The sequence below is a fragment of the Xenopus laevis genome, chromosome 7L (genome assembly GCF_017654675.1).
Source record: "Xenopus laevis strain J_2021 chromosome 7L, Xenopus_laevis_v10.1, whole genome shotgun sequence".
Taxonomy (NCBI): Eukaryota; Metazoa; Chordata; class Amphibia; order Anura; family Pipidae; genus Xenopus; species Xenopus laevis.
In genome coordinates, this window is record NC_054383.1 from 111,834,505 (window position 1) to 111,862,117 (window position 27,613).

Below are 27,613 nucleotides of genomic sequence, written 5' to 3' on the forward strand. Positions count from 1 at the left end.
TAGTGGTTGTGGTGCATTTGCCAGTAATATTAAATGAAGGGTGGGGGCAAGTGTCTCTTACCATCTTTGGATACAGACTTTTTCAGGGAGCTGCCATTTTCTGAGCTGCTCAGCAGCTGATCCACAAAGCTACACAACACAAAGAAAGGGTGTACATTAGAAGTATGTGGAGATGCGTTGATATGATGAGCTACAGAGCAGGACTATGGCATAGGGTCAACACGGCGATAAAAAATATACAGCTTGTGCATAATCAGGCTAGAACTTAATGTAAAGTGTACAGAATAAACTACATGAGTAGTTACAAGAAGATCACAGTCTGGACATCGTGCTTACTAGAGCAAGTTATTCACAGAAATGCTTGTAATATTTCTGTGTTGCAAATATGCAATGCATTTAAAATGCTAAAGGTGGGCTTCGACATAAAATCATTTTCATTTATTGCTGTGTTGCTAGGGTAAGTAAAATGGAGAGCTGCAGAACTAAAAACAATGAAGAATGAAAAATGAACAGCAAATGCTAGTGTCTTAGAACGCAACTACATCATGCTGCAATGTCATTTTAATACTTACTATACCATGGGAGGAAGGGAGGATGCCATAGATACAACATACTTACTCCGAGGGGCTCCGAGGCACTATCCCAGCAGTAATAGATTTGTGTCTCTGCTTGGAGGAAGGTGGAGGTTACTGCTGATCAGTAAAAAACAGCTAGGGTGTTGGCACCACAAGTTCATATGAATTATGCTCTATCCTCCAAGTTGAAAATCACAAAAAAGGCATTCCTATTTGCAAGGGAAAATAGGTTAACAACTTGGTAGACAACTTTTTTCTGCCCAAATATGGGAACTACCAGGTCTCAATGTTTTGGCTTGTTTACAAGAAAACAAGATGTACACGGACCTGTAGCCACTTCTCGAACCATGGCCATATTCAGCTTGATGAACATTCTCAACATGAGTTTCCCATCTGGAGCAGGAAAGATATTCCGACTCTAGCACTTCAGCACCAGCCGCTCTTCTTGTTTCAACTGCAGCATCAAGAGATCATCCAGGAGGAGGACATGGACATCTGTGATATGGAAGACAAAATAAGAATGGGAGAATGGAAGAACAATATACTGTAGGAAGGACTCCAGGGCCCTTGAGGATGCAAAACAACGTTCTTAGGAAGGAAAGAACGGAAGAGTTTTCAAGGCAAGAAGGAACACAAGAGACCATAAGACTCCAAGATAAAAAAGGACCACAAGCACACAATTCTAATGTAAAATATTAATATTATTAATATAATATTGAAGAATCAGTCACAAAGTTGAAGCTATGCAGGGGTTGGATATTCCAACAAGACAATGACCCTAAACACACTTGGAAATCTACAAAGGCATCTATGCAGAGGGAGAAGTACAATATTCTAGAATAGCCGTCACAGTCACCAGACTTGAATATCATCGAAAATCTATGGGATGATTTGAAGCAGGCTGTCCATGCTTGGCAGCCATCAAACTGAACTGGAGAGATTTTGTATGGCCAAAAATACCGCCAACCAGAATCCAGACACTCATCAAAGGCTATAGGAAGCATCTAGAGGCTGTTACATTTGCAAAAGGAGGCTCAACTAAGTACTGATATAATATCTCTGTTGGGGTGCCCAAATGTATGCACCTGTCTACTTTTGTTATGATGCATATTTCATATTTTCTGTTTATCCAATAAACTTTATGTCACTTCTGAAATACTGTGGTTTCCATAAAGCATGTTATATATTAAAAGGAAGTTGCTACTTTGAAAGCTCAGACAATGATAAACAAAACTCCAAAGAATTAAGAGGGGTTCCCAAACTTTTTCATACTGTATCTTTTTCAACTGTTTCAACTGTATTTCACAGCAACTTATACACTAACATGGGTTATTATGTTGTTATGCGAGGTCAGTATCTCTAAGGAGGCTAGTTGTTTGGGCACAGAATAGGATACTAACCTTAAATTCAATAAATACGGGGTTTGCTGCAGGTTGGAAACATCTATTTCTACATTTGTAGAAATCTAAGACAAAAATATGCTACATAGATGCACTGTGAATTGTACTTACAATGGGAGGTAAAGAGATCTGGAGAGCTTCATTAAGTCATAAAAAGGTACAGAGTTATTGGACTGCGTGACCCAAGCATGAAGAGCTACAGAGACCTGGAGAGAGTGACTCAAACATGGAGATGGACAGGTTCTGGAAAGGTGAGTCAAGGCATGTAGACGAAAAGAGAAATGGAGAGGGTGGCTTGAACATGGAGAGTAACAAAGTTTTGGAAAGAGTGACTTGGGGGGCACAGACAGGAACAGAGAGCTGGAGATAGTGATTCAGGCATGGAGAGTAACAGATCTCTGAAAGGTGTTACTCAGACATGGAGAAGAACAGGGATCTGGAGTCAAGTCAAATCCAACCAGACCCAAACAGAGATCTTCAACAACATCTGGAGAGCAATTTAGCCAAGGAAAGGGACAGAGCTGGAGACAGGAGAAGCATGACTGAGCCTGGGAAATGTATCAGTGTTACACAGATCCTTGTAGAGAAAGGAAGAGACTGGGATTGCAGATTGCACTGTTTGGCACTTGTTCCTTACCTTTATCCTGAGGAAGATTCCTTTGGATTTCTTGCTATCTGCTGCCTTAGTCTTCACCCCCAGGTGCTTCGTGTAGGAGAAAATGGCACAGAAAATTGAAGAGCTGCAAAGTGGAAGTAGCTGGGTGACTAAAACAGCCTAAAATAAGTGTGAGCCCAATAGACTGTGTTTCTATATAAGCAATTCCATCCCTGTAGCTCTCCAGCTTCTGCTGAAATCCAACTCCCAGCCACCAGCATTCTTTTTTTCCACAGGCACCAAAAGACCAGCAGAGGTGGATTGTCCAGAAAAAGCAAGAGAGTAATGAAATGAGGAATGTGTATCAAGCTCAGTAGGGTATAAAGCAAAGAAAGATCCAGTAAGACCAGCAGTACAGTGTAGTGGGAGAAAGAAAAGAGGTTCAACAGCTAGGAAACAAGGGGTGGGAAGTGGAGGAGAAGCCCATTGGTTGTTGTTCCCAAATTGTGGGGCTAGCTCCTCTGTTAAACTTGAAGCAGGGGCCTGGAGGCCAATTAGGTTGAAAATTTAATATGTCTACTTGCTCCCCAAAATATGAATGTTTGAAGGTAAACTCTATGTGGGGTGCAGACTTTCCTGCCCGAAGATTGGAACAATGGCTAAAATATGGATATATTCCTATATATGTAAGCTTATGAGCTATGGGGGGGACCTTGTCCAAATGTTGGAACCCAAGAGGGGGATTTGAAAAGAAAAATTCCACCAAACACTGTCTCAAGGTGGCAGTGGAGGAAAAGACTCCCCACAAACATTACTGTATAATGTGATCACATAAACAGGGTTTGCGACAGGTCTAGTAACCCATAGAAACCAATCAAATGTTCGTTCATATCAGTTGAAGCAATACAATAAAGTGCCCTAATGATTGGTTACAGGAACATATGGGAGACTAATATTAAATTAACACCCTGACATATCAATAGAAGAGGAATTGATTTAGTCTCAATATCACTGCCAGGAAGGCATGGGGAGGTGTTGATAACAAAGGGTAATACTATAGCAAAACAACTAATAAATACTCCTACTGTAAGTCTGACTCCCCAGGACCAAGGAGTAGAAAAGTTTCCCTTGTGCAGGAAGAAAAGGAGGAAAAAACATCATGGAGGAGAGGGTGGGATTAAGGATACAACCAAGTAAGTTAAACAATAAATTAAACAAGTAAGTTAAACAATAAAGAGGGTACAGGGAGGGAAACAAGGCACAGGTGCATGAAGAGGTTCTACAAAAAACAGGAAGCTGCTACACAGGGGGCTTAATTAAGGGAAGTCCATTGAATGAATAAATGATGCACAGAGAATTTAAACAATGTCCTGTATTAAATACATCACAGAATGGCAAATCTAATAGGACTAAAAAATAAACTTTTCCCCCTTTTTTTATGTTTATAAATATACTGCTTTCTGCTTATTTTAAAGTGTTGGTGTAGCTCCATGTAGCCCATATCTTTAGCTCTGAAGCTTTGTAAACCAACCAAAACAATAAGACCTTCATTTACTGGTTGTGTGTTTTGCCTCATAGATACATTTTGGAAATCCTACACAACTGTGGCGTGTTGGCAATTCGAAACATTTATGAAGAGGCTTTTCTATGCCTTGGAAGAAATAGATTTAGTGAGCAATATTCAGATTTTAAATTCTTATTGCTTTGAAAAACCAAACAAGTATTGCATTATTATTATGCTTATGTCTCTCCAAATTCTACAGAGGACCTTAATGTGTCAGATTAGAAAAATATGAAGTGTATTATAGTGCCTGCCTTGTTAACTCTGGTGTGAATATAAATATGATTATTGAATACCATTTTTTGAGCCTATGCCGAAGTGCCACATTTGTATTAATAAGACTCTGCAGAACTGTGACAGTTGGAGTGAACGTTTCAATGATGGTGAATGACAACTTTTATTGTGTAACAACGTATTATGATCGGTTGTCTTCCTATACAGTGAACAGTCAATCTTCATACCATTGATTTTCAGCCTCAAATCAAGAAACTCAATCTCACTGCCACAGTGAACTCACAATCTCACTGTGAACTTAACTCCATCAAAAAATGCCATTTAGGGCCTGAATCGTTGCTTCCAATTCACTCTTTTCACCTTTCCACAATATAAACTTTGTTGATAAATCTCTTAATCAACAATATTTTATGACTATATTGTGGTAGGACATTAACATTGTGGTAGGACATTAACATTCCCAAATTGGTGCATAAATAAATTAGCCATTGGTGCCCCCCATTGCAGTCCCCTCTACTTGTTGGTTCAAAATGAAAATAATTAAAGTGGACCCGTCACCCAGACACAAAAATCTGTATAGTAAAAGTCCTTTTCAAATTAAACATGAAATCCAATTTCTATTTTTTATTAAAGCATTCATAGCTGATGTAAGCTCATTTAAAAATCTCAGCTGTCAATCAAATATTGTCTGCCCCTCCTCTATGCCCGTGGCATAGAGGCGGGGCAGACAATTACTTTCACTTTCCATTCAGCACTTCCTACATGTCACTGCTCTCCCCACATTCCCACAAATCTCTTCACCATTTAATTGTGTAACCAGGACATGGGGATGGACATCAGGTCCCCCATTCTGGTGCACAAACAAGATTCTGAGATGATACAAGACTTGTCTTAATAACAGTGTCCACAAAATGGCTCCTGCCTGCTTTTTATAATTTTGAAATCCCAGACTGAAGGAAACAAGATTCAAATAATTTATTTAGTGTAATTAAAGTTCATTTTCGTTGACTAATCTGATAAAATAGGATTTTGAATAATTTTTTTGGGTGACGGGTCCCCTTTAAGCGCAAAGATCCGAACACTGTTGGAAGATTTGGTCTTGGGTTCAACTCAGTGTATCACATTACAGGTATGTCAAATACTGATCATTCTCTGGAACACAGTATCTGCATGTTCTTATTGCAAAACATAAAATATTCATGCATTACTACTGTTTATATTACTGAATATTAGTCATACATTTGAACATCTGATATCATATGTCTTTAAAACACAGACTACCCTGCCATCTTTAGTGGGAACTATGTTGGAATTCTGGACCCTCAAGAATCCATTCACCATGGAAAAGGCATCTTGTGGAATCTCGAGAACAATATGGAGAGCATAAAAGAGCTGACTGACCAGTTTCTCCCTTTTCGCAGGGTCTTGGAAGACACTGGTCTCGGATCATGGAATGAAATTCTTAATGCTGGATGTTTTCAAGGGACTCTCTTCCGTTTCCCTCTTAGAATGAAACCGTCTGAAATCTCTGAAAATACCTACAGTTCAGAGAAGGTGCAGGAGCTCTTTGAATCCTTCATAACGGATGCAGGCATCAGCCTTCTTTTCCTTCGACACGTTAACACTGTTTCCCTACAAAGGATTGGAAGTGACGGTGTGGTGATAGATTTGCTTACAGTCAGTGTATCTACTCAAACAATAGCTAGCACAAAATCAGATAATATTACCACGGAAAGTCATCTAAAAATTACCTCTCTTAAGGACTTTGATGGAGTAAAGGAATGTACGTGGTTGGTGCAAACCAGTACAGCTCACGGAAGTCTATTTACAGACCTGATTGAACTAAGTGAGAAGTTGAGTAACAAACCTTCTCTTGATCTAGCATATCCATTAAACACGCAGGACACTGATGTCTATGCGGGACGTCTGAGCTGTGTTCTGCCACTTCCAGACAAGGAATAAAAACAAAATGGCCTCCCTGTGGTCATCAATGGGTGTTTTGATCTAACAGATGACAGAAGAAGCATGAAATGGCTTGAAATTGATCAACAGCACGATAATGCCGCCAAATGGAACCATATTTTAGTACATAACCTTTTACCACTTGTTTATATATGTGCTGTAAAGGATGCTGTCGCTTTGGTGAAGATGTCCAAGATCACAACTGATATGGCCTATGGTATATGGCCAAATCCAGAGAAGACCAAATTCAAAGACAAATGGTATAGCATTACCAAGCAAATTGCACAGCTTCTTCTGTGTGAGAGTTTTCTGCAAACAGCCGATAATTCCGATTGGATAACTGCATCTAGAGCTATATTTGTTTTTAATATTGAAGACAATGACCTCCAGAACTGTATAGAAGAAGTTCTTCTTTTTCTGAAACAAACTCTTGTAAGAATTCCAGAACACATTCAAAAAACCCTAGAGTTAGCAGAGAATAATACTGGAATGCTAAATAGTGTAACTCCATCTTTCATTCGGATGATTTTGAAAAGTGGTAACTGGAACACAATTCCTAATGAACACAAAATGCTTCTTCTCAGATATGTTCTCAGTGATGGCCAATATGATGATCTGCTGAACCTTCAGCTCCTCCCTTTAGCTGATGGGACATTTACAAGCTTTCAAAACTCAGACAGTGCTGACACTGTTTACATAGACAGCCAAGACTTCCCAAGGTAATGTAAAGATAAATTCAATGAATTGGCTTTTCGGGTACACTTTGCAAAGTGTTTGTAGACTGTTTGTATACCCCTAGATGTGTAGAGGGTTAATCACTTGTTGGGGTCATTTATTAACACATTTTGCTATGGGCAGTAACTCATGGTAACCAATCAAATTGTTTTATTCATTGTTCTACCTGCAGCTGGCTAAAAAAACACTGATTGGTTGCAATGGGTTACTGCTCACAAGCTTATTTGCCAAATGTTAATAACTGAGCATGTAGCTACTCTTCACTGAAAACTCACCAGCCCAGAGTATTAGTTCAGCAAGATAGGCACCACAACCTTTTACCTGTCCGAAATGTATAACATATTTTTGTTTGCTTATTTATTTATTAGAATTTTATTGCCTGGGATTTTGCATAGATTTCTACCACCAAATCTTCCTAAGGATATACTTTCTCATCTCAGCAATTTTGGATCAAAGAGTAAGTACTCTTACTTAACTTCAAGACTACTTTACTTTTTCAGAAAAGAGAAGGGAATAACTTGACTGAAAACATGACAAACATTCTTGAGAAACTTGGCTGTACTGTAATAAGAGAAGCAAACACATGGTTGTGGCATAAAAACCTTTCCAACTATATTCTTGTGCCCACTCCAAACAATATTCTAAAGGTATTTTCCAACCTAGACTTAAATAAACTTTTACAGACTTTTACCTGCATGTCTGAAGAAAGTATAAAGGAGTTCATTGAGTGCCTTTCTCAAGCATACACCTTTACTGCTCCAGAACTAGACATTCTGTGCCAACTACCCATTTTTTATCCCATGACTTCCTTAGAATGCTCTGATTCTAGACTCGTACCTGCTTGTGACTTATGTGCAGTGGAGAAGAACACTTTCCCAGTTGTGCCGGAAAACCTATTGTACCCAGAAACCATCATAAAATGCAGAGATGAAGCTGACTGCAGACTCTTGCAACAAATGAACATACGTTTTCTAAATGCACCTACAGTTGCTTTATTGTTGGGGAAAACTATTGAGCTTGGCTGGTATAAAAACAATCAACAGGATGCACAGAATGCAATCTTATGGATTCTGAGAAATGGAGATGCACTCTTCATACAGAATTCTGAACTGCCCAGCCTTTTAGAAAATCTTGCCTTCGTCCCTTGCAATGGAGCATTGGTAACACCATCAGATCTTTTTGATCCTTCAATAAAATTGTTTAATGATTTGTTTGGACCACACCAATTTCCACCTGCAGATTACCAGGAAGAGACAATTTTGAGAACTTTAAGAACTCTGGGTTTAAAACATCAAATACACAAAATCTCTGTGAGTGATGTTATACAAATTGCTGTCGAAGTAAGCCAAAAACAAGATCATGTGTCAGTGAAGAAATCCAAAGCTCTAATTCAGGTTTGCAATGATACTGCAGTTTTATATACCATTAATATGTATGAAAACCAGCTGCGTAGCCTTGCCTGGGTCCCTATAGACTCAGATACCAGATTCATTGAGCCAGAAAACATCCGAAACCTAAAGTACAGTGACATTGTGGAGTTTTCAATGCCTCTATCAGGTGAATTTAATGAAGTTGCAAGCCTTATTCTTGGCCTTAATGATTTACCTCCCTCTGAAAAAGTTGTTGAAAATCTTACAACCCTTAAGGTGGCCATAGACACACAGATCCGATCGTACGAATCGAGGATTCGTACGATTTTCGGATCGTGTGTGGCGTGCCCCGACTTCTTTCGTCCGGCGGAGATCGGTCGTTTGGTCGATCGGTCAGGTTTGATTTTGACCCGACCGATCCCGCCGGAACCCAGGGCACATCGTAATCGGATCGTTCGGCCATGCGGCCGAACAATCAGATTACATCCGATATAGCCATGTTTGTTTAATGGCATATCGGGGAAAGATCCGCTCGTTTGGCGATGTTGCCAAACGAGCAGATCTTTGCATCTATGGCCACCTTTACTCAAAAATATCAGAGCCAAGATCCACACTCCCTACTGATAAAATTGCACAACATCTATCACTATGTCCAGATCAACATAAAGCAGTTTTGTGATTCTCTTTCATCCAACCTAAGCATTTGGAATGGAGATGGATTCTCTTACCCAACTGAGATAGTTTTGGTTTACCCTGATGGTTTAGATTTAAGTTCTATGGTTAAAAAAGTTACGCCAGACTTTCTTATCTACAAAAATCTTTTTATTAAGTGTGGCGTACGCCATACTCTAACAGAGACTGAAGTGATAAACATTCTTTATGTTTTGGAGAGCAACATAGAGTCCAGAGAGTCTCTATCTGGTACACATGAAGAAAAACAGCTGGCAATATCCATCCTTGATTGGATGAAGACAAATTCTGTTCATGGAAAGGAAGATCTTCCTATTCCAGTACAGAAATACAAGAATACATTTTGTCTGAAACCTCTTTCTACTACTCTGTTCTGTGATATGGATAAGAAGCATTTAAAAGACATCTCTTCTTCTGGCTCTGATTTCAACATTGTCCATGAAGATCTTTCTCAAGCTACTGCTAAGTATTTAGACATCCCCTTACTAAGTACAAAAATATTAAAGCCAGAGTTTTTTGAGCCATGGGGACCCTCTGAGCCCATCACTGTTAGAATTAAAAATATCCTGAGAGAATACAGTGAGAGTGTAGATATTTTTAAAGAACTGATACAAAATGCAGACGATGCTGAAGCTACAGTATGTGAATTTCTAGTTGACATGAGGCAAAATGCCACATCACAGCAGAGTCTGATAGATCCTGATATGGCCAAATGTCACGGACCAGCACTCTGGTCTTATAACAACAGATCGTTCACAGATAATGATTTCCATAATATCACTCGTGTGGGAGCAGCTACAAAGGAGACTGAAATTAAAAAAATTGGGAAATTTGGCTTGGGCTTTAATACAGTGTATCTCATTACAGACATACCTTTAATAATGAGTGGGTCACATGTTGTCATATTTGACCCAAATGTCAACCACATTAGGAAACACATTCCCAATGACTGCAACCCTGGAATCAAGCTGAACCTCAAAATGAAACCTGAAATTCTTCACATATTTCCTGATCAGTTCCAGCCATTTTCCACTGTGTTTGGCTGTGAGCTTAAGCAGCCATTCCATTATGATGGGACTCTTATTCGCCTGCCTTTCCGGACAGAAAAGGAGGCCAACATGTCTCAAATTTGCAAACAGGCTTGTAGTGAAGAACAGATAGAAATCTTGATTATGAGGTTTGAAGAAACTACAGATACTTTGCTTGTATTTCTAAGAAATGTGCAGGTCTTAACGATACAGTTTCTTGGTAAAGATCTTTGTCCTGGAGATCAGTTGTTAAGAGCTAGTGTTCAAAAAGACAATGTGCTGAGACTGGATGTGCCTCCTGATATCCTTCTACAGCAGCAAATAAATACATCTCAGCTGCTAGGAATACAAATGAATGACTTAGACATTGCTGTGTCAAACATCATCAAAATAACTGTTCAGCCGATTACAAAAACAAATGAGAAATATTACCTGCTACAATCCAGTCTTGGAATAGAAGCATCCATCCATATGTTCTCTCAAAGAAATCCTTTATATGCCCCCTTCCTTTTGCTGGAGTGGCGCTCCCTTTAAAAAAACACAACAACACTGTAAAATGGGCACCTGATTTAAAGAACTTTAATGGGATGGTCTTCTGTTTCTTACCGCTTCCCATTTCCACCGGGCTTCCTTTTCATCTGAATGGATGTTTTGCAGTTATGTCAAATCGGAAGGGATTATGGGACACAACAGAAAAGGGAGAATGGAATCAGAGATTGCTTACTGATGCAGCTTTAGTTGCGTTGATAACTGCACTGTCACAATTGCAGATACTGAATCAACAAGGTGATTTACAGGACTATTGTTATTACACGTTTTGGCCGGATGTCACAAAGGTAAACACCCAGTACAAAGAATTATCAAAATCATTTTATCAAGCTTTGACCTTTGGAATTTCTGACAGTTTCCCTGCTCTTTTTAGCAACGGGCAGGAATCTTGCACAATAAAATATGCATGTTTTCTAAAATTAGGCCCTACCCTAGATCAGAGCATTTATAGCCTGGCCCAAAAAATCTTCTCTTTGTTCCTGAAGAAACCATATCTTGCAGTCCCCCTACCAGAATGGGTGGTAAAAGGTTTCATAGTCAGCAACTGTGTCAGTGAACTTAAACATTGTATTTACAATTGTGAAAGGTTCTACGCAGAAATTGTGTTTGAAAATCTGAACTTCTTGGATACTGAAGACAGAAACATGCTCATTATTTATGCCATTAAAAAGCAGGAAAAATATCTGGATAATCTGCTGGTTTCTAAGCCTTGCATTCCAACGTCATGTTCTGGAAAATTACAATTCATTGGGAAACTGGTTCAGCCAAAAAGCAAAGTTGCAGTACTGTATGACCAAGAGGAAGGATGTTTTCCTCAGGGATCTGACTTTCTGCACCCTCATGTATTATCCCGTTTGGAGGATTTAGGCATGATTAAAGACAGACTTTCCATGCAAGAAATTATTCAGAGGGCCTGTAAAATACAAATTGTTTGGAAGAATGATAGAACCAAGGCATTAAAACAAATCTGTTGTGTGTTAGAATTACTAAATGACCTACATGAGCATTTGTCCGATAGCCAATACCAGGAAACCTTCAGGAACATCCTATTTCTTCCTGCCATACCTCCTGACAGAAAACCTGATGGCATAACAGATCTACAATTATACAAATCTGAAGATCTTTTTCATTACAAACACAAAGAGCTGGTACACTTGAGTAAACCAGTTCTCAGTGAAGAACATGTAGGCAAAATGGCTGGCAAAATTGTGACATTCTTAGGTCTGGATCGGTTTCCTCCTTATCATTTGGTACTGTTACAGTTGCTGGAAGCTAACAAAAACTCGGGATTATTAAGCAACCATCAACTGTCATGTGTGGCAAAAAAATGCTATTACTATTTAAACCAACTGTTACAAAGAGATCCAAGCAAGAGTGTGGCTATAAGAAAGCAAACATTAGACAAGGCTATAATTTACACTACTAAAGTATTTGTATCTGTGGGATTCGTTGCACACAAAATGCCCTTTGATGCATCCCCATATTTATATCAGTTGCCTTTGGAATATCAAGGTTTAATATATTATGGGACTGTCTGGGTATTAGAGAGGAGTTTTCCATCCAAACCTACTTTAAATTACTTGAAATGATGGCGCTAATGTATAATGGGTCTCCTCTGCCAGCAAAAGAACTACAAGTTGCTCTGCGTTTAATTCTTAACAGTGCAGAGAAAATACCTGATGATTTGTCCTGTATATCTACAGACATGAAAATATTTGTTCCAGACATTCACTGTGTGCTAAGAGAGGCAAATCACTTGTACTTTAACGATACTCCATGGCTAGCCAGTGATGATAACTTAGATGATGTATTCCATTTTTGCCATGATATGATTCCACGGCCGGTGGCTTTAAAATTAGGGATAGAAACAAAAATTCACCATATGCTGAACACACTGAAAATATCAAATCTTTCCCCCTGGGGTTCCCAGTTTGGGGCGAAGGAGGAGCTCACAACACGCCTCAAGAACATATTAAGGGAATACTCAACACAGAAGGACATACTAAAGGAACTAATTCAGAATGCAGATGACGCAGAAGCCACTGAAATCCACTTTGTTCTGGACAGTAGAACTCACCAAGCAACAAGTACATTTGGTTCTGAATGGAACCCACTACATGGCCCAGCTCTCTGCATTTACAATAATCAAACATTTGACCCTAAGGACGTTGAAGGCATTCAGCTTTTAGGCACAGGTGGCAAAAGGGGCCTGGCAGACAAAACTGGGAGGTTTGGGACTGGATTCAATTCTGTCTATCACATAACAGACTGCCCTTCTTTTTTGACTGGAGATAAAATCATGTGTGTCTTTGATCCCAATCTAAATTTTTTACCGTCTTCTACAGTTGATAGTCCAGGGGGATGTTCAGTGTAAATGACAGGTTCAAGGACACATTTAAAGATGTATACAACACTTTTCTTCCCTCTGTGTTTAATCTTCAAGCAGGTACCTTTTTTCGCTTGCCTCTAAGGATGGCAAATACAGTGGCAATGTCCAAGATAAGTAACCAGACAGTATCACTGGAAAACATCAGAAATATGTGCAGAGAATTGGAAGAGGATGCAGACAGCATGATACTGTTCTTAAATAACATCAAAACAATAACTTTCTCTGAAATCTCAGATGCCAGGGGGGTTAGGGAAATCATGCACATTAAATCAGAGTTTAGAAATCTCGGTAAATCGGAACAGATTCCTTTTCAAGAAATGCTCTCAAAGGTTGTTGAGAATGACATTTCTGAGATACTGCCTGTCAGAGCGACATATCTGACAGAAATAAAATGCAGCAGCTATAACAATCCACATAAGTGGCTTTTGGTTAAACAAATTGGAACTGAAGGGGAGGACAATATGGCTAATGTACAAAAAATGTCTCGACTTTTGCACGAAAAAATGATTCCACTTGGCTGCGTAGCTGTTGGTTTAAATGTGAATACTGAAGGTAGGGCTTTCTGTACCTTGCCTCTTCCTGTAAATACTGGACTGTCTGCACATATCAGTGGAAACTTTATGGTGGATTCATCACGCAGGGACATTTGCAGTGAGGATGGCAGAAGTCCTAAAACTAATTGGAATATATTTATTCTCACTAAGGTCATTGGTCCACTTTACTCCTACCTCCTTAACTTGATAAAAGACATGTTTGGAATACAGAACCTCTACAGTTCAAGAACTGGCTATCCTATACAGATTTCTTAGAGAGATATTTAAGTTTTTTTCCCATACATAACAGCATCTGTACCTCCCTTATGGCAGAAGTTGGTTCGACAGGTCTATCAAACTATATCCCAAGAGCAATTTTAAACTTATCCCCATCTACAAGAAACAGGATAAAGTTATATTTGTAGAGTGGTCAAGCCTTGGCCAAAGTTCTATATCTGAAGCTCCATGTTTTCACCTATGTAATGGAGATACCGATGTTACTCTTCTTTTGCAAAGTATGAACATGAAACTTGCTGTTGGCAAATCCCTCCATGCTATATATAAAGAATTTAAAGAATCTGATATTAATGTCATGGAGTTAAGTCCAAAAACTCTCTGCAACTTTCTAAGGCACGTTCCCATTCATCCACAAGGTAACAGCCTACCAACGCCCGTTTGTGAGACAATTCTCAGAGAAATCAAAAACTGCAAATTACTGGTACATTATTGCTTGGAGGTTTATACAAGAAAAGCCCAGGGGTTGGATCTTATTGGCATTCCTCTTTTGGTGACTGAGGACGGCATGCTTCGATATTTCAACAGAGAGAAGCCTTGTTTTTACACAAAGTTTTATAAACTATTTCCAGACCACAGTAATAGATTTGCAAAAGATTATGGCTTGGAAACAAAACTGTTAATTGATATAGGCCTCTTGCAGAATTTAACATATGAGGGCACATATCATTTTATCACTGAGTTTCTGGGTCCTGCATTTAAAACATCTGGAAAAATAAACATTAACCAAACAAAGTCCCACATATGTAAAGAGTGGCTAAAAATGTTATGGAGTTTCTTTGAAAATGAACTGCAACTCTACCAAGAAAAGCAAATCTTTAAAAAGAATTTTGAAAAATCCAAAATCTGTTTCAAGACTGGGCCATTCTGCCAGTGACTTATAAAATGCATCCCAACGAGATTACTCTTCTTCCACTAAGGGGTGTAAATACAATTCTTGCTAATTGTACAGGTGAAGTGGAAAAATGCCTCTTTAACTTAGGATTTCCTGTTGTAGATTCTACAATAGTCTCTCATCAGATGATAATCATCCACATGGACTTTTATTTACTGAAAACCAAAGTTGCATTTCAGTGGTTCAGAAACTATCTTCAGAAAGGGATTTGAATTGGACAATTCTTAAAGAAGGAGAAATGGATACACTTTTAAGCTATTTCATAGAAGGCCTCAGAACCAATAATAAAATCATTTACCAATTACAAGATTTACCCTTGTTTGAGACTCATAGTGGGGACAGACGATGTTTAAGTGCATACAAACACAAGCATATTTTGGATGTGTCTCATTTAGTAGCCAGAACATTTTTTGAACTAGATTGTCAAACAGTGTTCCTGAAGAGAACTAAAGCAAATACAGAATTATCTCAGTATCTAAATATTACTTTTCTGGATGAACATGATTTTCTGCTGAAGTTTATTCTCCGCCGGTTTCAATTGCTTTCGCAGAATGAAGTCTTACAGATTCTTGGCTATGTTCTGGATGTTCCTGATGATAGTAAATATAATGAGATAACCAAAGCTCTAAAACCATTACCTTTTATTAGAGACAGACAAGGAGAGCTTCAAAATGCTGCCTTTTTCTATGATTCGAGGATTAATTTGTTCTCTACCTTCCGACTGCAGTCTAGGTTTATACCTGATGAACTGATAGAAAAGTTTGAAAGTCGACAAAGGCAACTTTTTAGATTATTAAAAGATCTTGGGATGCATAGTGAACCCACAGAAGAGGATTTCATTTGTTTTGCAACCATAATTCAAGAAGAGGAAGCAGCTGGCATCTCTCTTGAACTGCTTTCACCAAAGATTAAAGAACTGCTTGAAAACATACTTTCCCTGATGAAACAAAATAACCAGAAAATTTGCCAATGAGTTGGGAAGTATTGCGTTTTTGATCCCACTAAAAGTCTGTAATGATTTAAAAAGTCTGCACCCGCCATATGCAAAGCAAAATGTTTTGGTTCCTTTAAATGGATCTCTACTCAAGCAGAAGAAAGACGATGAATTAGTGGCTTGGACATCAATGAGCCTCCTTGGAGTAAAGAATTATCTAAACCATAAAGACATACAGCTGCTGAAAAGATTTGGACTTCTGTGCAAACCTCCACTTTGCAATATTGTCATAAACCTAAAAAATGTCTGTAACTCTCGTTGTGATAGCAAAAGCTACTGCAAATCAGACGTGAAATACTTATTGCTACCTACCATGCACTTCAGGAAGAACAACAATTTAATGTTGGATCCTTGACCGAGGTTCCTTTCATCTTAGTTAATGGCGATGCCTTAGCACAACCTAATATGGTTGTTTTTAATCTGCCCTATGATGAACGATTTGAACCTTATTTATTCAAATTACCAAAAAATCTTTTACGTTATACCGAGTTTTTCCAGAAAGCTGGAGTAGAGGCTGAAGCAACTGTATTTCATTATGCCAATGTCCTTTCTACAGTGTATGAAGAAACATTGAACAAAACATCACTGCACTCTAACCTTAAAAAGGACTGTTGCTGAAGCTACTAGGCAACTTTTCAAAATTCTGGAAGAGGAGAAACCAAACAACATACACAAACTTAAACAGCTGCATCTTCCCGGTACAGATGGAAAACTTTATGATAGTTCTACGCTTGTCTTATTGAACTGCCATTTCATGGCAACAGAGAAGCTGAGTGACACATTCAAATTTTGCAATCTTGACTGTGTAAAGCCAAATATGGACCTATACCAACAAGAAAGTCTTATCAAGCTTTTGCCTGATAAAATCCGTCCAAAACTTCTTTCACAAATCACTGAACAGTGTATCGATGTTAACAGCATTGCTTTTTGCACATATGAAGAAAACTGTGAGTTGTGGAGCGACTTTGATAGGATCCTCAACTCTCCAGAATTTCAGGAGGGTCTTGTTGATCTCTTAAGGAGCCAGTACAATGGAAAGATAACTGAAGAGTGTGCCCGCACAAAAATGTAAAGCTGTACTAGAAAAACTCGAGATCAAATGCTGTCTTAATCTGCAAAACCATTCTGAAGCATGATGGTGATATAATAAAAGGCACTAATGTATCAAAGAGATTAGCGTCACAGTGGGAAACAAATGGTCAGTGTCAGATTTATTTCGTTCATAAGGACAATATTTACCAAACAAATATTGTTAAAATCATAAGTACCTTTGCAGAGGAAATGAATAATATCATGCAAAATGTCTTTTCACAAAAATCATTATCAATTCTCATGCAAATGTTAAGCTGCAAACATCCTGATGAGATTAAGAAGATTTTGAAGGAGAAGGGCATATGGATGAAAAGAATTATGAGGCACCATCAGCTTTCTCTGTCAGATCCAGGAGAACCCATCCCTAGTGAATGGTATGAATTTCTCAACATGAATATTCTGAATAGTTTTAGAGTTGGTGACTTTGTTGGGTACATGTGCCTTCAGATGAAGACTTATATCTCTATGCTGTTATAGTTGAAGAACTGGATGCTAAAACCTATGCAAACTGCGAAATCAACATGTATCGTATCCAACGAGGCCAAGATATATTTGATGATGTAAGCATCCTCGATTTGTACCAATTTAAAAGGAACATCATCCAAAAGAACAATGCATTAGTATTAGTTGAGGATACAACACAAGCAGATGAAAAGGATGAGAAATGGTATGACCTTCCACTGAAGATATAAAAAAGGAAATTAACATGCACTTGAGCAAACTATGGGAGCTACCAGAAACTGAGAGGAAAAAGGCAATCAGAAGACTTTATCTAAAGTACCATCCAGACAAGAACAGAAGACAAGAGAAACTTGCTACAGAAATGTGCAAATACATCCAGAAAAGGATTGAAGAGCTTGAGGCTGGAAAGAGTTTAAGCAATTTGAGTCAGGCCACCCTAGCAGCCAGTACAGTTCACGCAGAAGTAACAGTTTTAGAAACCGGACTCAAGGGTCTCACAGCAGACAATCCAGAAGTTCTACTTCTTCAGAGAGCTTTTCTGACTATTGGGCCAAATGGGATGAACAGGCATTCAACCATAAAAAAGAGGGTTCTTCAGAGAAGACCTGGCAAAAGTCAAAGGGCGACCGTAGCAAGACAACAAGCTCAAACCCTCAAGAAGCTGAAAGGTGGTTCAGACAAGCTGAGTGTGATTTAAAAGCTGCAGAACATGATGCCGGACATCAACACACAGAATGGGTGTTTTTTAAAATACACCAAGCTGTGGAAAAAGCTTTGTTTTTCTGCTCAGTATATGAAATGCGGGAATGTTGATACAAATGTTAACATACATCCTTTAGCCAACAATGTTTCTACATTTGATGGCTGTCTGAATGGCATCAATGAGCAAGTGCTACAGATGCAAAGACATGGAGTAGACAAGCTAAAAACACAGTATCCCAATTACCACAGCCCACCTGGCATCCCCAACGATTGTATTCCACAGGATAAAGAGCAGGAAGTCATTGGTTTGGCTAAAGATGTGCTCAAGAAAATAAAGTCGTATGTATATCAGTAATGGGAATAAATCACATTTAATTAAGTTTTAGTATGTTGCAGATAGGGTTGTTGACACCAGCACACATAAAGCACATTAATTGTGACATGAGATTATTACAGGTAATATAACCTTTACTGATTATGCCTTTGCCCAGGCTGTCTTCATTAACCTTCATTCTGACTTTCATACAGGTAACTTGTGGCTAGTAACTAGTTAAATATTTCAATTCCATACGGGAAAGCCACAGAACAAAAAAGCAAACACACACCACGAATTCACCATTGTTTTCTGTTTTGTATAATTTATAGAATATACAGCCAATGGGGAAGATTGCTTAACTAACATAGCAAGATTGTACAGTAAAAAAATATACCCATAAAAGCAAGCTCTTGGTATACTTTTTGGTTGCTGGGATCACTGACCCTATTGAGTAGCATTTTGAATTTTAAAAAACAAGTAATTTTCGGGAAACACCTCTATTTACATGGTTTGTCTTTTTGTGTGTTCAACTTGGCCGCTGCCACTTACAACAGTAATCTTGTCTTTGTATTTATAAAACTACATACAAGTAAAGAGAAACACTTAACACAAATACTTCTAAATGTATTTTGCCTGTATATGTCAAGGAAAGGTGGAAGACAAGGGCAAAAGATTTTTTTTTCTTTGCAAAAGTAAACGGCTAAACACATGTGAACATTTGTAGTTAGTAAATAAATGATAGTTTATCCAGTTTATCTATTCTTATCTAGAATTAATGCGCTTTAACTTCTGTCAAAATATTACTAGCACATTAGTTCTAATAAATCATTTTATGCAAGTTTTAATATGTGTAATTGTCAGTAATTATTTCATCCACATTGTGGATCAAGAAATACCTTATGAGGACATTTTGGTGCCTTTTTGTATTGTTAAGGACTATTTAAAGTTTATTTGCACATTAGGGGGCACATTTACTATTGGTTCGACTGATTCGACTATCAAAGTAAAATCCTTCGACTTCGAATATCGAAGTTGAAGGATTTACCGCATTTAGTTTGATCGAACGATCGAAGGAAAAATCGTTTGATCAGAAATAGGTTAGGAAGCTTATGGGAAGTCCCATAGGCTAACATTGATGCTCGGTAGGGGTTTTAGTTGGCGAAGTAGGTAGTCGAAGTTTTTTTTTAAAAGAGACAGTTACTTCGACTATCGAATAGAGTCGAACGATTTTTTTTTTTTAACAGGTGTTCTTTTTATTGAATTTCAAATAGGGGAGGGAAATACAGAAAATAGGGAAGGGGGAGCAGACAAGGGAAAAGAACAGAAATCACAGCAGCAATTATGATTCACATTCTGTTTATACAATTCAAAGACCAGCAATGTTTGTATCACACATTTATGGCAGGTTAACATGTGTCTCCATCCAGGCACCCATATAGTCGAATGATTTTTAGTCGAAACGATTTATTCGAAGTCGCCAATTCGATGGTCGAAAGTAGTCAAATTCGAAGTTTTTTTCGAAAAGCTTAGTAAATGTGCCCCTAGATGTTTTCCTTGAAAAAGGTCCTAATAAGGACCGAAACATAGGAGAACTGCATATATATGTATATGAATAAAAATCACTGAAGGGAAGTGCTGATCCAGGGATTTCATTCCACATTGAAGCTTTATAAATTATATACAAAAAGGAATTCCAGCACACTAAAAAATGATTTATTAAAGAAATCCCAGACCTTATCAAGATGACTTGATTTTTCTTTGATAAATATTTTTTCAACTTTTTCGCAATCATTTTGAGTGCTAGGAATTCTTTTTTGATTCTTTAAGGTATTTTACGGTGAGTACCTTCTCTACTATGCTGATTTTATATGTATAACATTTATATATGTGTGTGCAGTGACACAGTCATGCATTGTCAGTAGTGGGTAAAATGAGGCAAATGCCCCCCAGCACTTCCACAGTTCCCAAACCTCGGGGGAAGATGTACACTATAATTACAAAAGTATCCTGCCTGTCTAAAATTTCTTTCTGAAACAAGAGGCATTGGTTTTAATGCAGTCCTTCCATTACTGCTATAATAGACTCTACTTTGCTGTGAGGGTTTCCAGTAGATGTTAGAACATTTTTGTTGTATTTTCACCTAGTCATCCACCATTCATCCGCATTATCATTACCTAGCTTACAGTACTCCTGGCATCACAAAAGTCAGACCTCCAAATGGTGAAACCCAATTCAACACTCCAGAGAACACTTTTTAACTGCCCAAGTTCAATAAAGGGTCCTTACATTTCCATTGGTGATGCTAGACTTGTATCTTAAAATGTTTTTTACTGCGCTCTCAAGAGTTAACACTGAATTGAGCCCATGCAATTTCAGAATGGGTATCTGGTACTTTTGGTGACATTAAAAGTTTAAGAAGAAAGATGTTGCTTTGTTTTTTTCAGTTCGCCTGGGCTGAGGTGGCGAAGTTAAACTCTGGCGAAAGAGGAAGGTCCAGTAAAATTCCACACTTTATTAATTTGCGGAGTAACGACATTCGCCAGTGCAAAAAGTCGCCTGTGTATAGAGTGCAAAACATACGCTAGCGACGGTCTCTTCTTGCGAATTGTCCTCTTTCACCTGTTAGTAAATTGGCGATGTCCCTGCGGATGGATTTTTGCGAATTGTAGCTAGAGTCAGCCACGTCACAGTTTAGTAAATTTGCCCATTGACAAACGACACATCCAACTTTTCATCAGCTATTGAGGATCAGATTTTGTTAGAACTGCAAATCTGGTGCTGTTGCATGCAAGATCAATAAATCTGACCCAAAATTTGATCAAAATCTCCTGTGTAGATTACCTTAGTTAACAAAGCCAAATACATTTAAATCCCCTCCACAAGTTGATGTTTAAGTAAGTACTAGGTGTGTGATTATGCACCCCTAAGGGGCCCTTACTCACAGGCGTTTAAACCGCTCTCCCCGCTTTTATGCGTTCAGCCGCAGGGGAGCGCAGGAGTAGACGCAATGAATTCTTTCCAATGTGCTGTACTCACACAGATCTGTAAGCGCCGAACACAGGTTGGGATGCAGGGATGTTGCATTTTTCCTTGCGTTCCTTACATATGTCTGTGTGAGTACAGCCACACTTGAAAAAGAATTCATCGCGTCTACTCCTGCGCTCCCCTGCGGGCTGAACGCAAAAACCGGAACGCAAGGGAGCGCACTTCAAACGCCCATAAGTAAGGGCCCTAAGTGCTTTAGTACTTGTGGCGAACAATTAGGCAATTACCCTATTGTGTTTATATTAATACTAACTTATTCCTATGTCACTGTCATGAAAATGAACTGCTGCAATATTCTTTTAAAGTTATTGTAATATATTGTGTTGTGCATTTTGGGTAGAAATATTGGCAATTTACTACAATATTTTGTACCTTGAACTACTTAGTGATAACCCATCTATCCATCTATGTTTAAATGTAATGTAAAGAAACTTTACACACAGAGTATACTAAAAGACAAGTTGAGGTAATGTAATAAAACATCTTAAATTTCCCACATCAAGATTTCATAATACCAACCAACCAATAGCTGACTAGTAAAGCAACTTGTGAATAGGTTGCTATGGGTTATAATTGAAGAAGCAAACTGATTCTTTCTCTCATACATGAGATGCTGTTCTTTTGTTGTCATGTAGGCATGGTTTTGCTTGCTGCAAGTGTAGCAGTTGCACTAGCAGGCACTAAGCCTAAACCTAAAGTATTTTATAAATCTGTTACCATTTCTGATATAACCAAATCTTTACTATGCACTCTCAGCATCTGTTTCTTTCTCCAATGTCTGCTTGGGGGACACAGGGAACCATGGGGTATAGCTGTTGCCACTAGGAGGCAGGACACAACAAGAAGAAAACTAGCTCCTCTCCGCTGGCTTTACCCCCAGCGGGAAGGGGCCTAGATCAGTTTTTGTCCCAAAGAAGGAAAAAAGGGAGGTTTAGTTAAAACAATACTTAACTTGTAAGTTGCAACGAACTAGTACAACTTATTAAACCATATCAACATGTAGTTGAGAAACAGAGAGGGCCCTCCATCTAGGGAAGCCCTGTGCCCCCAAGCTATCAGAATGAAAGAGAAGGCCCAGGTTGTGCTCATCCACACGCTGGTGGAATGGGCCTATAACCTTTTCGGGGCGTTCATATTTGTGCTGTGTACGCACCATCTTGATCCATCTGGAAATTGTGGCCTTTGAGGGCTGGTGATCCTGTTGTCCACCTGGTGATCCCCAATGTCTTATACCCAGTTTTTTGTTGTGTCCTCAGTAGACAGGCTATCTTGTTCTAAAAGCACTGTCAGGTTCTAATTTGCCATCTTCATGCGCTGTGGTTGGGGCATTTCCCTCGCATCCTCCTTCCGCGAGTCTTGATGATGTAATTGAGCCGAACACTAGGCCAACCAGAACCGCGCTTTTTAAAAGTTCTGGAAGATGCCTCTCAGCCAGAGCACGCTGATTCTGTAGCCTCATGGCTTAAAAGATCACAACATGACGTTTCGGGCTCATCTGTAGCCCTTTTTCAAATTGGAAATTTGAAAAAGGGCTACAGATGAGCCCGAAACGTCATGTTGTTGTAGATCTTTAAGCCATGTGCAAATAAAGGCTTTTTAGATTATTATCCTGATTGGAGCTGTGTCATATATTGGAATACTTGGTGAAGTCGGTTGGACAGTGGGCCACTGGACACGTGCACCGCCAGAATCATAAAGAGGCTAATAAGTGGGTGAGTGCTGACTGAACAATTTTTTTTGAAACTATTTGATTCTGTAGCCTCATCAGATCACGCGACGGCATGGTCAGACGAGCACAGGTTCCTCTTAAGGACTAACAGTCTTGGGGGGACATCACAGCGGGGCACAAGGGAAGGTGAACTAGCCACCTTATACCGCAACACATTCCCCAGCAACATTTAGAGCATTTTTTCTTCTAAAACTTTCTAATCCATACACTATGTCTGAGGGGAACAGTCAAGGCCTCTTTACTAGGGGGACACCAGCCACTTGTCAAGTATCTGGCATTTGCTAAGTGCCGCAAAAGGCTTGCCCTCAGGGCATAAAGAGCCCCTTTGTATAAGATGCAAAACACTACTGAGCCTGATTCTGAAGTATCAGGTCCTGCTTCCCCACAATCAGACTAGGCCCTACAGGGACCCTCTGGAACATCCCAAGCTGACCCACCAGCAGGAACTGGGCCAGTCATTCCAGACTGGGCAGCCAATTGCCACAGCTTATCAAAATTGTCAGTTTCACTAGATAAACTCCTGTTATAGCTAGACAACCCCGGGGCCAAGGGACACAAGCACAGGGCACCCTCACCATCAGAGGATGCAATCATAGGTAACTCCAGGGACCCGTCACCTACATCCCCAGATGGGGAAGAGTTACAATGTCTCTCATATGGAGAGCTATCACACATCTTGGAACAGCAAGAAGAGGAGTTCCCTAAATCTCTTTCCGAAGCAGTGGACCTAATTTTGTCAGTATTAGAAACCCTGAATTTACAAGAACCAGTGAACACCTCGGATTCAGCCAAGGTCCTGTTTCAAGAGAAACAGCAGACTTCACCCACTTTTCTGACTCACTCCCAACTGGAACAGATAATTCAACAGGAATGGGACGAGCCTGAGAGACGTTTCCAAACAAACCGCAGATTCCTTAAGCTCTACCCATTCTCTTCAGGGCTCACTGAAAAATGGTCCACTCCACCTTCAGTGGACGCTCCAGTATCATGGCTATCTAAAACCACAGTCCTTTCGGTCCAGGATGCCTCCTCACTTAAAGACCATATGGACAAAAAGATGGACGGTCTACTCCATTCTCTCTTCTCCACTTCAGTACATTCCTTCGCCCCGTACTATCCATAGCCTGGGTTAGCAGGGCAATCCAATGCTGGTTGCACATCCTTGAGCAGGCAATACTTTCAGGAGCACCACGCCAGGAAATATCTCAATGGGATCTCAGATTAAAGAAGCTACACTATATATGCAAAGCTGCGCTGGACACAGCTCAAGTAGTGAGCAAGAACACTCAGCTTGTAAGTAGTGGCTCGCAGATCTTTATGGATGAAATTGTGGTCGCAGACATTTCTTCCAAGAAATTGCTATCCTCGCTACATTCAAAGGCAAACTACATTATTGTCCTGACCTCGACAAGATCATTAGTCAAGCCAACAGGTGGTAAAGCACACTGCTACCCCAGCCAAAAGCATGCCTTTCCTTCTCAGAGGAAAATTTTAGTTTTTCGTTCATTGCAAACCAAATCACAAGGCACTCACCACTATGTCAAAAATCCTTGAACAGAGGACGTTTTAGTGGAAAGACAAGATCATCCTGGCAGGACTGTAAGTTCCCAAACAGAACAACTGACAAAACCACCTCAGCATGACGGAGGCCATCCCACGCGAAGCACCGCTGGGGAAGGTTGCTCTACTCAGGGAAAAAATGATGTATGATCACAGCAGACACCTGGGTACTCAAGATCATTCACAGGGTTATAAACCTGGAATTGGCATCCCTCCCCACCACTTCTATATGTCAACGTTACCACAAGAACCAACAAAACGAGAGCCATTCGAGAGGTACTGACTGCCCTACTGCAGACGGAGGGCAAGTGCCTGCAAGAGACAATTCAAGGGCTATTACTCAAACCTATTTGTGGTTCCCAAAAAAGACGGATCGGTACGTCCAGTACGGGATCTAAAAGGCTAAAAAGATTCATCATATCAGAAATTTGAGCCCGGGTCAATTCCTAGTCTCACTCGACAATAAAGGACGCCTACTTACATGTGCCTATCTTCCCACAACATCAAAGTACCCTTTGTTTGTGGTCCAAAACCCAGCATTACCAATTCAGGGCCCTCACCTTTGGGCTAACATCAGCACCACGAGTCTTTAACAAGATCATGGCAGTCTCTATGGCAGAGATCAGACATACAGGAATCTCAATAACCCTGTACCTTGACGAAGCTACTGATAAAAGAAACCATCACTGGCGGAGGCACGCAAAGCACTCAGTTCTCAATGAACAGTTTTGCAGGAGCTTGGGGTGGGCCATCAATCTGGACAATTTTTCTATAACCCCCTGTCAGTCTATGGTTTTCCTAGGACTCGTGTTCAACCCACAATCTAAAGAGGGTGTTTTCTCACACAAGAGGTTAATCACCTCAAAGCAATGGCTGCAATCCTTAAACTGTATAAAAAACCAAACCACACGGCCAGATTTTGCATGAAGGTACTAGGAGCTTTTGGTGTCTACCATAGAAGCGATCCCCTTTGCGCAAATTCATCTACGCAAACTCCAGTGGAACATCCTAACTTCCTGGAAACACAAATCTCTCTCACAAGAGATATGCCTCTCGCACAAGACAAGAGCATCCCTCTCCTGGTGGATACAGACTCTGCCCTTCCAGATCTTCTTCACCAAGGTCCAATTCGACATCCCAACCCTCACAATCTAAACTTTACTGCGTGCTCTTGAAACCCACATCCTAAAAAGAAAATGCTTCGGTAATCCGCACCATGCGAGCAGAGCGTAAGCCTACGTTGGCCACAGCATACTAACAGAGTATGGTCCACGTATAAGCAATGGTGCCTCAAGAATAAGGCAACATTTGAAGTGTTTTCAATACCCAATCTCTAGAATTCCTCCAGGAAGGCAGATCTATCAAAGGTCGAATTTCAAATTTATGTGAATTGTTTTTACTCTTATAAATAAGAATATACTCAAACTTGAATGGGAGGTTATTTAAGAAAAAATTTTGAACATCTAATATTCAATAGAATAATCCCAAACCGAAAATTTTAATCAAGTTTTCCCTCCGAAAAAAAACAAGAATATAAGGAAGGCAATTAACATATTCAAAAGGTTCCACGGACCCTCTGCCACTGACTTGTAAATTAACTTGACAGGTTTTAGGTGGCGAATATTCAAATTAGAACTTTTTCCGTGGGCGAGGTGTAAAAAATCTCATAATCAAATTTACATAAGAATTTAAATTTGTCGAAGTCAAAGGTTTTTTTGGTCCAACAGGTCAGTTTTCAATCTAATAGGTCCACATTCAGCCGCATACGTATCGTACAAATCAAAGGAATAGCGAATTCGATTCAACGTTTTCCCCAAGAAAAACTTAGATTTTTCAAAGTCCACCAATTGACTCCACATAGGTTCTAGGAGGTCCACCATAGGCTAAAACAGCAATTCAGCAGGTTTTAGATGGCGAATGGTCGAAGTCAAATTTTTAAAGAGACAGGACATGATAAATTTCGATATTCGAATTTTTGATTTTTTTTCAAATTCGAATCGACTTTGTACTATTCCCTAGTCGAAGCACACAAAAAATAGATCAAAATTCGAATTTTTTTATTCGAAAATTCACCTCGACCTTTGATAAATCTGCCCCTTAATAAATATACCCCATTATGAAGGAACAGTTCAGTGTAAAAATTAAACTGGGTAAATAGATAGGCTGTGTGAAATAAAAAAAAACTTTCTAATGTAGTTAGTAAGCCAAAAATTTAATGTTTAAAGGCTGATGTAAACTGATGTCTAACACAATAGCCAGAACCCAACCCAAGCAGAAGTCATGTTTGACGATAACATTACACACGTTTCTTTACTACTTCGTGGGTGTGTACTGACACTTCTATGAGCCCCAATTCAATTGCACTGGACCAATCATGAAGCAGCATGTCACAATGGTTGTGATGCCCCAAAAACACAGATTATTCTGTTCTTATATGAATTGGTCCCTGAATGTGATTACATTTCAGTTAAATCTTGACAAGTGGAAAACGCAGAGGGCATTCACTTGGGGCCTTGGTAGGGTTAAAGGCAGATTCCATTACAAATGACAATATTTTACTTTTTTATTCTACTCTATACTGTGATGGTAGATTTAGTACAAATGACAATATTCTTCTTTTGAACATTTACAGTTTACTTTAGAGGGGAACCTCATGAGCTTCAGATTGGACACCGGAGTTTTTATTTCTTCACCCCTGAGTTGTAATTTCTGCCTTTGAGTTTAATAGATGCCATGTTGATGCAGGTGTGGGTAAGGAATTGCCATTGAACTTGAACATCACTTGACCAGTCCTTGCTTACATAGAGTCGATTAATTAGCTTCATATTCACAGAACAATTATTCATTTACCCAAACAAAATGGAAAGAATAAGAAGCAGCAGCTCCACAGAAGAACCTGAATA

At 39.3% G+C, this 27,613-nt stretch overlaps 1 pseudogene; it reads left to right on the top strand.

Annotated features, from left to right (window-relative positions):
* Positions 1-2,163: 2,163 nt before the first annotated feature.
* Positions 2,164-18,700, top strand: LOC108696692 (annotated as a pseudogene).
* Positions 18,701-27,613: the final 8,913 nt, after the last annotated feature.